Source organism: Mirounga leonina, unplaced genomic scaffold (genome assembly GCF_011800145.1).
Source record: "Mirounga leonina isolate KUSES-001 unplaced genomic scaffold, KU_Mleo_1.0 Mir_125, whole genome shotgun sequence".
NCBI classification, from domain to species: Eukaryota; Metazoa; Chordata; class Mammalia; order Carnivora; family Phocidae; genus Mirounga; species Mirounga leonina.
Genome location: NW_023270305.1, coordinates 26,701,460 through 26,716,928, shown reverse-complemented (window position 1 = coordinate 26,716,928; position 15,469 = coordinate 26,701,460). Strand labels below are relative to the sequence as shown.

The 15,469-nt window shown below is 45.5% G+C and overlaps 1 long non-coding RNA gene across 2 annotated transcripts in view; it reads left to right on the top strand.

Moving 5' to 3' along the window:
• The first annotated feature begins 311 nt into the window (after nt 1-311).
• LOC118007811 overlaps nt 312-15,469 on the top strand; it is a 31,293-nt gene continuing 16,135 nt past the window's right edge. The window contains exons 1-3 of one of the 2 annotated variants that reach the window (XR_004678494.1): nt 312-434; nt 5,799-5,894; nt 13,340-13,424. This is a non-coding gene — a long non-coding RNA (uncharacterized LOC118007811). Of the gene's footprint in view, nt 435-5,798; nt 5,895-13,339; nt 13,425-15,469 lie in introns of those variants that run through there. The other variant, XR_004678495.1, reaches the window with a different exon arrangement.

Sequence of the window (15,469 nt, the reverse complement as noted above, 5' to 3'; positions counted from 1 at the left end):
ACAGGCCCGGGCTGCTGGAAAGGCCGGTTTGGTGGCCCGGGGCGAGGGGCGGCTGGCCGGGAACCGCGAGCGGGGCAGCGAGGCCCGGGCAGCTGCCAGACGCGGCTGGTGACGGGCCCGCGCCGGCCGGCCCCCACCTCCGGGCCCGCGCTGCGGTCGGGCAGCGCGCAGGCCACATACCGCGCGGCGCAGAGGAAATGGCTGGAATTCCTCCCGCGGCGCCTCGCTCGGGCCAGGGGCGGGGCGGGGCGGGGCGGGGCGGGCGCCCGAGGGAGCGCGCGCAGGCGCTGCGGGGCGCTGGCGGGGGCGGCCCGGCTCCCAGCCCGGCCCCGGCGGGGGCCCCTCTCCCCTGGGAGCGCTCCCGGAGCTCGAGAACCCGCGCCGGCAGCGGGCCAGGCCCAGCCTCCTGCCCTCTCAACCTGTCCCTGGCTCAGGTTGTCTGGGGGGGGAGGGGGGGAGGGGTACTGCACCCCTGCTGATCAGGCAGCGGGCCCCCAGCCTCTGGGGTGACTCGCATCGCACAGCACACACCGCAGGCGAAGGGACATGCCGAAGCTCTGCGCAGTGAGGCCTCTGCAAGTCCCAGCCTACACTTTGGGAAGGCCCTGGCCCGGTATCTCCAAATGTTCTAGGCCCTGGCTTTCTGTGGCTTTGCTGCGCAGGCCTTGCTTTACTACAGGCCTTGGGAGCAGGGCAGGAGTTGGCTTGAAGGGAGAGGCTGACCCCGCAGGAGCAGGCGGGGCCCTGAGTGGTATAGCATGAGGAGCTGGAGGCGGGGAGCAGGGTTAGTAGAGCCGGCCTGAGCAGTGACTTGGCCCGAAGAATGAGGCTGTCTCAGACTGTTCCAGAGTGTGGAGTCATTCTTGGGGTCAGCGTAGCCTGGGATAGCTCCAATGCTTCCCCTGGACAGGACCAAAACGTAACTGGGGGAGGGGGAGGGGAGGATTTGGATGGAGGACCTTAGGTTGGGGTCCAGGTAACCTCTGCTAGGAGGGTAGCCCCTGGGGTCTTGAGCAGGGGCTGCTTGACTCGGGATCTGTCCAATCAAGAATGGCATTTGCCCCCTTACTGGAAACTCACCCCCCCTCCCCCCAGGACTTGCGCGCTCACTACACTCTCCAGGAAGATCCACACTTCCTTTCTCTGGCTGGCGAGTCCCACTTGGACTTTCAGCTCAGATATCTTTGTGAGTGCTTCCTTGACCCTCCACTCTGTTCTCCTCCCTCAATCTTCTTTCACTGCCTGCCTTATTTCCCCTTTCACACGGGATTGTGACCAATTTGTTAATAAATATATGCTCCCAGTTCGATAATAGCTCCACAAGGTCGAGGATTGATCGAATCTCATTTATCTTTGTGGACTCACTGTCTAGTATGGTACTTGCCTTACAGGAAAGACACTTTAAATGTTTGTTGAATGAGTGAATGAATGAATGAGAGAAGGAGGAAGGAATTGGGTGGGCAGGTACAGACAGAAGCAGAGATCAAAGGAAAAGCAGGCGAGATAAGGATCCTGCTAGAAAGCTGTAATCTTTGCTCACTGCATATATAGAGAGAACCTACTATCTAGGCTGTCCTCTCTTACCTGCAACCTCCAGGTGGGCCCAGTCCAGAGGGCCTGACACCATTACTTACCCCAAACCACTCTGACCTTCACAAGGTGATCCAAACCTTTATCCTAATGCCCATTCTCATTCTTTTTTTTATTTGAGAGCGAACAAGAGAGAGAGCACGAACAGGGGGAGGGGCAGAGGGAGAGGGAGAAGCAGACCCCCTGCTGAGCAGGGAGCCCAATGAGGCCTGATCCCACCCAGGCGCCCTCTCACTCTTTCTTACCCTCCCTGGCTTTAGCCTCGGGGTTTGGCTTTGTTGGAGATGTGCATGTTTCTGTCTCCTACCCTTCCCCATCTCTGCATCCAGTACTTCCCATGCTGGCCCTCCTCATTTCTCTGCTTCTGGCTCAGGAGAGTCTGATTCCACACTGAGCAGTGCTGTCCACCTTTTCAGAGGTCTACAGCGCAGAAGGTGATGCCCTGGCCCAAGGCTGGGAGTGGTGATGGGTGGAGACTTGACTTGCCCCTGGAATGGGATAGCTTCCAGCTGGAAAGCAGGGCAGGGACAGAGTTTCCCAAACTGACCCACATCGCTTCCGAGTCCACGTTACAGCTTAAATTTCCACCCTCTCCAGGGGCTTCTGAGAAGCCAGACAAAGGCGTGGGGAGGGACTCTCCTGCAAGTCCCTGGGAGGAAATAGGAGCCAGAGACAGGCCTGTCCTAATGCACTTGCCCCTCCGCAGGCGGGCCTCGTGGTGTCGGCAGAACTGGGGAGGGATAGGAGATGAGGTGTCATTTCCACGGCTGCCCCTGGACACTCACCCGTGAGGCGCAGGCTTAGGAAGCCTTGGCAGACCCTTTATACAGACTCAGGCAGACAGAAACACAGACAGCTCACAGTGACAGTATTGGTTCTGGGAATTTTGGAAGTCAAAACCCCTACATTTTTCACAAGAAAAAGGAACAGATTTTGGCATCTTTGCTCCAGAAACGGGAACTGACCAAGACAGTGACCTCTGACCATCACTTCCTCATCTCCGTGCTCAGAAGGGGATGGGTTCCCTAAGCCCTTCTATTTTCTCCCCAGGGTTTTGTGGGCAGGAGCCCTAGGATTCAGTAGAGGAAGGAAGGAAGGGAAAGGGAGATAGGCATGGCAGAGGGAAGAAGGGGAGATATTTTTAAAGTGGCATGTCCTTGAGGATCGAGGAGGCTAGGAGCCTGATGGACATGGGTTGGGGCCAGAAGGCACCTAATAGGTGCTCAGTGTTAATTTCATCTCCTCATGGAAAGAGCATCCATATCGTGTGTCCCTTAGAGCTCACGGATCCTTGGGCCTGTATCTCATAGCCCTGAAGTACAGCAAACACCCTTAAGTGTCTCACCTCCTCTGCATTGACTGAAGACCTACTACGTGTCAGACAAATTGCTAGGTATTGAGTGAATCAAAGACAGCTTTTCCGTTGCAGGAGTTAGACCTGAATCGAAGGAGTTGGGATCACATAAGAGAGCATTAAGAGAATGAAGCCGACAATTAACGGCTGCCAAGAGAGGAGGGAGGACCACACCAGGTGTGGGCGGAGTATAAAAGCCTTCGGAAGAAGTTGGCTTTTGAGTGGGCCTTGAAAGGCAAGTGGGCATTTGCCATGTAGAGATGGGGACGGAGGACCATCCAGGGCGGGGAAGGTCATGCATCATCAAAGGTATAGGAGAGATCAAGTGCAAGCACATCCAAGGTACTGAGAGCATAGGGCAAAAGTGGGTACAAAGGAGTAACAGAAGAAATGGCTGGAATAGGAGGTGGGTCCTGGACTTTGTAGAGGGTCCTGAATATCAGACTCAGGTCTGTGGGATTTCTCAGAGGGCCATGAGGAGCCCTTGACCAGCAATGGCATGACAAATCATGCTGCTGGCCACTCAGAAAGAAGCAAGGCAGAGGGGAGGACGGGGGAGAGAAGGGGAAGCAGCCAGACCATTAAAGTGCTTTATATTCCCAGCCCCTCATATGTGCAACTGACCGGAAATTGGTTCCATTGAGTAGATCTTTGTTGGTCAAAGGTTTTTGCTGTAGAAGTCTAAGCCTCAGTTCTCCTATGAGAGCAAAGTGAGTATGGAAGGTGGATTCTGTGTTCCTGTGTGAAAGGGCCAGGGCAGTAATCACTGTGGGCAATCAGAGCCCTTCCTTCTCCTGCTAGCACGGGGAGGGTGAGTAGGAGAGGGCACAGGTTTGGTCCCTGAAAAGGGCAAGACCTTGGGGTAGCCCAGATCTGAGGGAGAGACAGTCTCCTGAAGCAGCTGGGGTGGAGAGGGGTCTGGGAGGAGGTGTTAGGGGCCAGAGGGGCACTCGGCAGAGGTCTCTGGGCCAAAAGGTCTCTAAATAGACCCAGTTGGACCTTCTGCTGGCTCTGTGGCTCTCTCCTTAACAGAGCACTTCTCACGTGGGATGGGAAGGAAGTTTCTCAGCAATAGGCGAGAGAATTGTATTGGTTGTTGTGTGTGTGTGTTTTAAAGAATTTTGATTTATTTATTTGACAGAGAGAGCACAAGCAGGTGGAGTAGCAGGTAGAGGGAGAGGGAGAAACAGTCTCCCTGCTGAGCAAGAAGCCAGATGTGGGGCTCGATCTCAGGACCCTGGGATCATGACCTGAGCCGAAGGCAGTCGCTTAACCAACTGAGCCACCCAGGTGCCCCTGGTTGTTGTGGTTTTTAAGTGAGCTCTACGCGCAACGTGGGGCTTAAACTCACTCAAGTTCCTGAGATCAGTAGTGACATGCTCCACTGACTGAGCCAGCCAGACGCCCCTGGTTGTTGTGTTTTTTAAAATAAACTGTATCTTCCTAGACTGTGAACGCCTAGAGAGCAGAGGTGGTATTTCCCTCAGGTCCTCGTACTCACTGGGCACTCAATAAAAGCAGAAGGAAAGAATCAGGGTCAGATGCCACATTACGAGGGGAAGTCTTGCAGGTGACAGCAATGGCTGAGTTTACTATTTTCTCATGAATTCCCCCCTGGGCCCCTCTGGGACTTCTATGAACGTGGCTGACATCCCCACCACTATCTCTGTACTTCTCTGCTTTCCCTCCATCTCCCATGTCTCCCATGGAGCATGTTAGCATTTCATCAATTCATTCCATACATATTTATTATTTCAGTTTGCCAGGCTCCCTACTAGACATGGGAACACAATGGTGAATAATGCTAACGATGGAAACAGATAAAGGCCCTAGAAGGCCCTGGGATCTCTCCATGCAGGGCCTGATGGGGTCTGAGATGCTACTTGGCTGGAAGAGACAGAATGGTCCTTGCTAGTTATGATTTTATGGCGCCATCTGCTGGCCACATATGACACAGCCAAAGTGAGGTGTAAATGTCTGCACAAAGAAATGGACTATTAAAACAGAGAGGGTAACACTGCTGTGTACATACCTAAAACATATACGTGTTCACCAAAAATATATATGGAAACATAGACACGTAATCACAGGTAGAAATTCAGGATCTGGCGCAGTACTTTACCCTTGGTAGGACTCGAATCAATACAGTTGACCCTTGAACATCGCCGGGTGGGAGTGGGGGGGAGCGGTTAGGGGCTCCCATCCCCCCACAGTTGAAAATCTGCATATTACTTTTGATTTCCCAAAATCTTAACTTACTAATAGCCTACTGTTGACTGGAAATTTTACCATTAACATAAACGGTCAATGAACACATTTTTGGTTATGTTATATGTACATATATATATTGTATTCTTACAATAAAGTAAGCTAGAGAAAAGAAAAATGTTATCAAGAAAATCAAAGAAGAGAAAATACACTTACCGTCTGTACTGTATTTATAGAAAAAAATCTACCCGTAAGTGGGCCCGCACAGTTCAAACCCGTGTCATTCGAGGATCAACGGTACTTGCTAGTCTACAAAATAAAATCCGAATTCTTCAGATCAGCTTTCTTTCAGGTTTATTACTCACTGCCCTTTCTAGCCAATTGATTGTCACTTGCCTCCTGCCTACATTCCTCCCCACCCCCCGCCCCCATTAATTCTTTAAGGCCAAGTTCAAATGCCACCTTCCCTCCTTACCTCTCTAGCTAAGGTAATGACTTTCTCTTCTGGACTTCCATAACTTTATGATATTTATCGTTTCACTGACTTGCATTTTAGCTAAGGGGACACGTGTTTTCTCCTTTCCTAGTCTGTAAGCTTCTCAAGGGCACTTGACTTGTGCTTGACTCATATTTGTGTTCCCCATAGTGCCTGGCACGTTGCTTTGCACGAAGCTGAGGCTCGGGAAGTATTTGCTGAATGAATGAATAAATGGCACAGTCATAGACGCGGAGAAAAACAAAGGTAATGCACAGAAATCAACATCTATTTACATAAATTTCTTTAACCTTGCAAAAAGTGATACACATTTACGTGAAAGCACAGAAACACATGTACCCATGCCTATAGCTGTGAGTAGACATGCTGTTTACGTGAAGCCCTTTATTATTTCTCCTGTCTTCATTCTAATCCAGATCTTCATCCCACTGACTGACCGCAGGAACCTCTTAACTCCTTTCCATTTCTAGTTCTTTCCTTTCCACTTTTCCATGGTCCCCAAGCTGTTCTTTCCTAAAACACCTCTTTGATGATATTATTCTTTAGCTCAAGAACTAAACTCGGCAGTTCTTGTTGCCTTGCATGATAAAATCTGGAAAAAACCGAAATCCTTTCTTTTCTACTCTCCCTCTCCCAGTTATAACCAGCAAGAAGTGAGTGGAAGGATTTCTGGGAAAGTTTGTCATTGACTGTTAAAAGAGACAATTGTGGTTGGTGCCACTTGTCCTCCCTCCTTACTGCTTTGAATGTGGTTACAAAGGAGCTGCAGCAGCCACTTTGCAACCATGAGGGAGAAACCAAGCTGTTGCTCCTGACCTCACCTCAGGAGTACCTGAACAAATGCTACTCCTTCCTTGCTTATTTGAAAAAAATATATAAGCCTTTGTTTAAGCCACTGCAAGTCATGTTTTTTGTCATGCTCATCTGGACACAATCCTGGTTCATGATTTTTAAATACCTTTTCCTTCCTCTGATACCCACAGAATTAAGTCAATTTTCCTTAACCTGGTATTTTTTTATTTTTAAAAAAATTTTAAAATTTATTTATTTATTTTTAGTAATCTCTACACTCAATGTGGGGCTCATACTCATGATGCCGAGATCAAGAGTCGCATGCTCTTCCAACTGAGCCAGCCAAGCATCCCAACCTGGTATTTTTTAGACTGAGCCTAAATGATGAGGAGACATAGGATAAGCAAGGGAAAGAGCCTTGCAGGCAGAAGGAGCAGTATCTACAAAGGTCCTGAGGCACAGCATTCATGTTCTGGCCCCATTCTACTCATCTGGCCCGGATTCCCAGTATTTCCAATATTCTTTTCATGGCCATATCCTAGCCCCAGCCTCTAACCTCTTGCCTGGTCAATTTCAGTAACTTCCCAATTTATCTCCTTGCTCCAACTACTGATCTGTTCTTCTCACATCAGCCAGAGATCTTTTTAAAAATAATTCAAATCAAATGTCTTTTCTATGCTTAAATCCCTTCAGTGGTTTTTTTTTTTTTTTTTTTTTTTTTTAATATTACTCTTTGACTCAAGCCCAAACTCCTCAATAAAACCCAAATTTCTATAAGGGTCCAGATCTGTGGTCGTCAACCCCATCCTCACATTAGAATTACCTGGGAGTATTTTTTAAGTGATCGGTGGCTGAGCTCCACTTTACACGTTCTGATTTAATTCATATGGGATGAGGTCTGAGGCCTGGACATTTTTACAAATTCCTAAAGTAGATGCAGAAGTAGAGTCACGGTTTAGAACCTCTGATTTAGACCCTGACTATCTTTCCATCCTCACCTAGCACACCACACACGCATATGGCTCACTATGCTCTATCTGTGTTGGTTTTCTTTCAAGTCTTCAAATGTGCCAAACTCGGTTCTGCTTCAGGAGACCGTTGTAGATGCTGTTCCTTCTGCCTGGAAAGCTCGTTTTCTGCTCGTCCTATGTCTGCTTGTTTTCTCATCCTTCAGGCTCAATTTAAATATCTCCTGTTCAGAGAGGCCTCCCTTAACCATTTCATTTAAAATCATCCCCCTTGTCATTCTCTTGTTGTAACTTCTTGATTCCTTTTTTGATACTTATTGCCATTTAAAAATTATGTTTGTCTTTTAAAATCTTTGTTGCTGCAGGCTATAGACTGCAGAAAGGCAGATTATGGCTGTTTTTGGTGTGTGGTTCACTTCTTGTGATCAGAGCCTCTTGTAGTGCCTAGTTTAGAATGGGTATGTGAAGAACTGTGAAGGAGGCTGAAATTCTACTTACAACTTAACAAGTTAGCTTGCTGCTCTTTCATGGATGCTGGCAGAAGACACGAGACTCCCAGGTCAAAGACAAAAGACTTTATTACTCACAGCAGTAACAGCCAGAGCATCTGCATTTGCACTGGTTTCTTGAGTCCCAGGCCCCACAGGGCAATGTGAAGAGGTCCAGATGACACAAGCGCAGCCAGTGGGTCACATTACACAAGAGGAACACTGAGCTTAGGGAACCAGGGTCATTTATTATGGGCAGTAAGCCTACTTGACTTTTGCCTTGCAGGGAGACATTACCTTCATAACACTGGACAGTACACAAACCTGCCCTTTGATCCACAGGGAGACACTATCTTTAATTTTCAAGGCTGTTCATTGTACCAGTATGTTTGAAAAGATCATCAGGAGCCAAGAAGTCAGTGCCTCAGCTCGCAAGATGTGCAGAAATGGGAGATACACACGGAGAACTCTTTGATCCCTGAAGCTTTCTGCCTAGTACCCTTTACAGACCCAGCACAGGGACGGGGGGCAATCCACACACAGTCTGCAGGGCTCATTGAATTGAAATGCCAGACAGTAGAGGTCCGGCAGGCTGAGGCAGCTGGAATTTGTGGGACAGAGTACTAGCAAGGAGGAAGCTATGCAGAGAAAGAACTCCAGCAATTCACATAGGGTTCTCTTGAGTTTTGGGTAAATACTAAGCTGTGCATGTGTGGGGTAAGACTCTCCTAAGCCAGGCAAGGGCCAACTATTGGAAAAACAACTACCAGGAAGCTGTAAGCTGAACAGTGTCCAGAGCTCACATCAGGTTGGAAGATGTTCGAGTTCCAACCAGCCAGACTGGAGCATGGAGAGACATTAACTATCTGAGGCATTAAGTGGTTATCTTAGTAGTTGGGTAACACTGGCCCTAGAGTAAAGGTAATCCAGATCAGGGTTTTTCATTCTTGGTACCATCGATATTTTTGGGAAGGATAATTCTTGTTTTGGGGGACTTTCCTGTGTATCTTACAATATTGAACAGCATCTCTGGCCTCTAACCATTAGAAGCCAGTAGCACTTTCCTGGTTGTGATTACCAAAAATGTTTCTAGAGACTGCCAATATCCTGGGGATAGGTGTGGGGGAAAAGCGTACCTAATTTAGAACCACTGCCCTAGATCCACCCTAACAAAGCACAAAAACAAACCTTGAAAGCTTTTAGATTATCTTTAATTAAGTCAACTATCTGCCCCCCCGTCTCAATAATCTTCAAAGAAAGAACAAAATGCAGCCACTCAACAATGTAACATTCACATTGTCCAGCAGCATCCAATAAAAACTTACTAGCATGCAAAGAGGAAGGAAGACATTACCCATACCCAAGAGAAAATCAATGATAAGAACTAGATCTATAAATGGCAAAGATTATTGAATTAGCATACAAAGAACTATTAAAAGAACTATTATAAAGATGTTCAGGGATTTAAAGGAAAACATGAATATGGCAAGAAGAGAAATATAAAATCTAAAAATGAACAAAAGTATTAAATTTTCTAGAATGGAAAAATACAATACCCAGAGGGAAAAATTCACTAAATGGACTCAACAGCACATAAACTAGAAATTGCAGAAGAAAATATCTATGAATGTGCAAACATAGCAACTTTCCCATCTGAAGCCCCCAGAGACTCAGTGCCCTGTGGGAATAATATCAGGAGTCTAATATTTACGTAATTAGAGTTCCAGAAAGAGAGAACAGAGTGAATGTGGCAGAAACATATTGGAAAAAAAAATGTCTGAAAAATGTCCAAATTTGATAGAAGCTAAAAATTCAAATATCCAAGAATCTCAACAAACCCCAAGCTGTATAAACACAAAGAAAACCATACCAAGACACACCATATCATTGCTACAATCTAATCATGAAGAGAAAAATCATAAAAGCAGCAAGAAGAGAAAGACACATTACATACAGAAACCAAAGATAGGAACAAACACTGACTTCTCATCAGAAAGAGTGAAAGCCAGAAGAGGGATTTTTCAAGTTCTATAAGAAGAAAGATGTCAACCTAAAATTCCTTATTCAGCAAAAAAGTAACCTCCAAAATGAAAAGGTCATTCAAAATCCTTCAAATGAAATGAAAACAAAGGTATTAAAAAACAAACAAACAAAAAACCAAACCAAAACAAAATAACCCAGGGGTGCCTGGGTGCCTCAGTCAGTTAAGCATCTGCCTTTGGCTCAGGTCATGATATCGAGGTTCTGGGATCGAGCCCTATATTGGGCTCCCTGCTCACGGAGAGTCTGCTTCTCCCTCTCTCTCTGCTCCTCCCCTGCTCATGCTCTTTTTCTCTTAACAGAAAAAAAAAACAAAACAAAAAACCCTCAAAGTTGAGAGAACTCAACACTGGCATAATGTGTTATGTGAAATGTTAAAAGAAATCCTTCAAATTGAAGGAAAATGATAGCAGATGGAAACTTTAACAGAGAGGGATGAATTATCAAAGCTGACAAAGGAAGAAATAAAAACATGAATAGCTCTGTATCTATGAAAGAAATTGCATTTATAATTCAAATCCTTCCCACGAAGAATACCCCAACTCCAGGCTTTTCTGGTAAACAGGTCAAGAAAAAAATAATACCAATGTGTCACAAACTTTTTCGGAAAATAGGAGAGAAAACACTTCTCAACTCATTTTATGAGGTTAAAGGACAGGCTGGCAAATATTTTAGACTGTTTTAGGCTGTTGCTGTTCATCCTCTTGTCCTCCTCGTCCTCCTGGTCCTCCTTGTTCTCTTCCTCCTTCCTCTCCTCCTCCTCCTCCCTCTTCTCTTCCTTCTTCACAACCCTTTACAATTTTAAAAGCCATTCTTAGCTTACAGTCCAGAGCGCAACTGCCCAAGGGTCAGATTTGTCCTGTGGGTCCTAGTCTACCACCTATTGGCTAAAGCATTAGTAAACTACACAAATTTTACTAAGGACTTTGATGAGGCGCTAGAGAAGAGGGATATATCTCACACCAAGCAGCAACCTAGTGAATACTCCCATCAGACAATGTTCACATATTTGGGGGTTTTCCAGGTATCTTCTTGTTATTAATTTCTAGTTTAACTCCAGTTAGGCCAGAGAAAGTGCTTTGCATAATTTCAAGTCTTTAAAATTGTTGAGGTTTGTTTTATATACCCCCCCAAATTGGTTTATCTTAGTAAATGATTGGTGCGCACCTGAAAGGAATGCAAAATTTGCTGTTGTAGGGTGGAGTGTTCTATAAATTCAGTTAGGTCAAGTTCATTGATAGTGATGTTTAGATTGTTTATATCCTTACTGATTTTCTTTCTACTTGTTTTATAACTTAATTACAGCCTCCAACTGTAATTGTGTATTAATCTACTTCTCCTTTCAGTTCTATTGGTTTTTGCCTCATGTATTTGGAAGCTCTGTTGTTGGGTGCTTACAAATTTAGGATTATTATGCCTTCTTGGTGAATTGACCCCTTTATCACTAAATAACTAATCCTTCTTTATCCTTGGTGATATTTATTGTATTGAAGTCTACTTTGCCTGATGCTAATCTAGCCACCATACTTTTTTTGATGAGTGTTTACACAGTATATCTTTTACCATGCTTTTACTTTTAACCAATGTATATCTTGGTTAAAAGTAAACAGCTATCTTGTAGACAGCATATAGTTAGATATATAGTTAGATCTCACTGTTTTATCCCACATGACAATCTCTGTCTTTTCATCTGATTTTTTAGACCATTCATATGGATCAGAATTTAACATCTCACCAGTTGTTTTCTTTCTTTTTTTTTTTCTTTTAAAGATTTTATTTATTTATTTGAGAGAGAGAATGAGAGACAGAGAGCACGAGAGGGAAGAGGGTCAGAGGGAGAAGCAGACCCCCCGCTGAGCAGGGAGCCCGATGCGGGACTCGATCCCGGGACTCCAGGATCATGACCTGAGCCGAAGGCAGTCGCCCAACCAACTGAGCCACCCAGGCGCCCCACCAGTTGTTTTCTATTTGTTTTGTTCTTTCCTTGTTTTGTCTGTTCCTTATTCAATTTTTTTCTCTTCCAACAGTGTAATCCCTATGCTTTCCTCCTGACTTCTAAGCTACTGTCATCCATTTCACTTTTATGTTCTAAACCTACAATACTTTACTGCTATTCTGGCTTAGGCAGTCACTTATCTACTATAGTAATTAGAAATAAAAAAAAATCTTTTATGGGGTGCCTGGGTGGCTCAGTCGTTAGGCGTCTGCCTTTGGCTCAGGTCATGATCCCGGGGTCCTGGGATCAAGCCCCGCATCAGGCTCCTTGCTTGGCGGGAACCCTGCTTCTCCCTCTCCCACCTCCCCTGCTTGTGTTCCTGCTCTCACTATCTCTCTCTCTGTCAGATAAATAAATAAAATATTAAAAAAACCTTTTATATTTACTTTAATTTTAACTTTTTCTGGAGGTCTTAATTTTTTTGTATAGCTTTGATTTCTGTTTATCATATTCCTTTTTCCTGGAGAACTTGCTTTAACATTTCTTATAAGAGAGACCTACTGATATTTTATTGTCTTAGGTAGTGTTTGAAAAATTTTTAATTTCTCTTTCATTTTGGAAAAATATTCCACTGTGTATGAAATTCTGGGATGACTTTTTTTTTTTTTTTAATCTTTCAGTATTTTAAATATGTCAGTTCTTTCTCTTCCAGGCTTCATGGTTTCTGATGAGAGACCTGCTGCAATTCTTATCTTTGTTCCTCTGTCTATAAAGTTGCCTCTCCTCAGTGGCCCCTCCTTGCAGTCTCCACCTCCCCTTCACTGTCCTGAGCAATCTCACTCTGGCCCCCAAAATGCACACCCCACCAGTTAGACAACAACCTGTCTCCTTAGAGTGTAGTTGAACCCTCACCCTTTGTCACTTGAGCATTTGTTGTTGCCCTTAGTGGTCTGACTCCTGCCACTCCTGCCCGTATCTCCATTCAAGCAGCTTCTAGAATATTCTTTCTGACCATATCTAGTATTCTCCTTGAGAGGAGTTCTGAGAAATGCAGTTTTCTCCATTCTGTTACACACGCATATGATGTAGACCCAGTGATAAGATCTGAAGGTTCATTGCGCATTATACTCTACCCAGGATGGTTTGATGGAGTTTTTGCCCTCTCTTTTTGCCCTTAAAGTGTTTTCCTGTCAAAGATTCTAGCTTTGTCACCTTAGAACAAACACAGGGCATTAACTTTTATGTTTTAGTTGTTTTGATTAGAGAAAGGGCTCTGAGTATGTGTGTGGTTCAACCTGGCAGAGTTATTTTATTAATTAATCCATTTTTCTCTTACTCTGATTTATCGTATTTTATTTATTTGTATTAATAACTTAATTTAAGATCCTTTGCACTTATCTAACCTACATATTTACAGTAAGTGTCCCCTGGGAGACTGATTCTATATCTCTGTGGTAAGAATTGTAGGACACATGGATGGAATTTTGTGGGCCTCCCGAGAGAACGGTGAGGAAAGATTCAGAATCAATTGTCAGGACCAAATTGAATGAAGAAGGTAGGGGACAAGGCTGTGGGCAGCCTCTCTTTCTTTCTTGGTATTGACTGCTCCTGGGGGTGGGGTGCAGACGTACCCTGAAGCTGGGAAGGATTTAGGTGCGGGGTACAAATTCAGAGCTGCTTCACAAGGGAGCTGTAAGGCGGCATTAGTGGGTTGTATTATATGTCTTTCAACTTTGCCCTGGGGGAACATTTTTAAAGTTATTGAACAGAGGGGTCTGTAATGAAATGGAAAGAACCAGGCCACCCTTCGGAAAGGTAACGTGAAGAGCCAAACATAGTGGGGGAGACTTTTCCCCACCTTGGTGAGAACCGTAGCATTGGAACAGTGCTGTCTTGGGCCCCCTGGGCTCCACAGACAGTGGTGTTATGGGAGCAGAAGCAGGTCTTTCATTAAGTAATGAAGAAGTAATGAAAGGAATGAAACTGACTGAGGATGCTCAGGTGCTCCCATGTCCTTAGGGGAACACCCCTGGCCATGATAGCTTCAGCATTCCCATAGAGAATGAGTTAGGGGTCAGAGTGGGGAGTGGCAAAGGGACACACACCTGGGTTTGCTTAGCAAATGCACTGTTTGTGCTCAGTTGGCATGCTTACATGGGATGGCTTTGGGGGACGCTGCCACTTTCCTTCACCCAACTGCAGTAAGGAAAATAAAACATGTTCCATGGAAATATAAAAAGACAAGTACAAAACACATACATATGATTAACTCAATTTATAGGGTGACTGTGTTTCTGTGAACCAGTCCTTTCAATGTTCAATTCTCTCTTAATATCTCATATGCATATTGCCTTGTGAGGTAGCAAAGAGGAAATCATTACTCCAATTAATTACTGAGGATGAGGAACTCCATGGTAAAACTGTATAATTAAAGGATGCTCCATTAGAATCTAAGCTCCCTTAGGGGAGCTGCCTAGTTAATCTCTCTAGTGTCTGTAGTAGGACTTACGTGTGCAACAAACATTTGTTGAATGAGTGAAACTGTAGTCATTCACACTGTAAAGGAACTAATCCTTTATGTTGCAGGTAAAGTTCCATTTTCTCTGTCTTATAAACTTAGTTGGAATGTTGGACTTTAAAAAAAAGTCTGGGCATGGGACACCTGGGTGGCCCAGTCGGTTAAGCGTCTGCCTTTGGCTCAAGTCATGATCTCAGGGTCCTGGGATCAAGTCCCACATCAGGCTCCCTGCTCAGCACGGAGCTTGCATCTTCCTCTGTCCCTCCCCCCAGCTCCCCCCCGCTCGTGTGTGTGTGTGCGTGCGCGCGCGCGTGTGCTCTCTCTTTCTCTCTGACAAATAAATAAATACAATCTTAAGAAAAACAAAAGTCTGGGCACCACTGTAATGTGGGCCAAGGGATGTTTGGTTTTAAGGGAAGGATAGAGGAGAGGAAGGGGAGGAAGAGAGTAAGTGCAGAGGAATGCACTCATCTGTCATGGAGAAGTCATAGAAACAAGTTATGTATTCCCAGCAGCCCTGCCAACACCCACTGTCCAGAGTGGGTCAATCCAGTTTCACCAAAAAATGGCAGCATCTTTACTCTACATGTGGTGACTGAGTCCTGATTAAAATCCTCCCTCCCCACCCCCATCCTATTTCTGTACCTGTTTTGGTCAAAGTCCCAAGTGAAACCTCAGATGATGAGAAATTTTCATTTCAAATTTTCATTTCAAATTTTCATCAAGGATGTTTGCATGGGCCCCCTTTCCCTGGACTAGTTGCTTTCGAGGATGAAGGGCTGAGTACAAAGTTAGGGAGAAGTGGGGCTGAGCCCAGCCCAAAGCAGGCAGGGCTGGGTGACCATGATGTGAAAACGATGGAGGGTCAATGAACTGACGAAGGGTCAGGGTCTGCATGATCTCCATTTCCTACCATTCTGCAGGCAGAGTGGAAAGCTGGGGCTGATTCCTGTGTGGTTGGGGGCTGGACCACAAGCTGAGGGGTGGCTGCAGTCCCCCAGCCCCTTAGACAGTGGAGGCTGGATTGGGAGGGATGGCGGCCTCCTCTCAGTGTATTTCTCCCTTTTGGCCACCAGAGG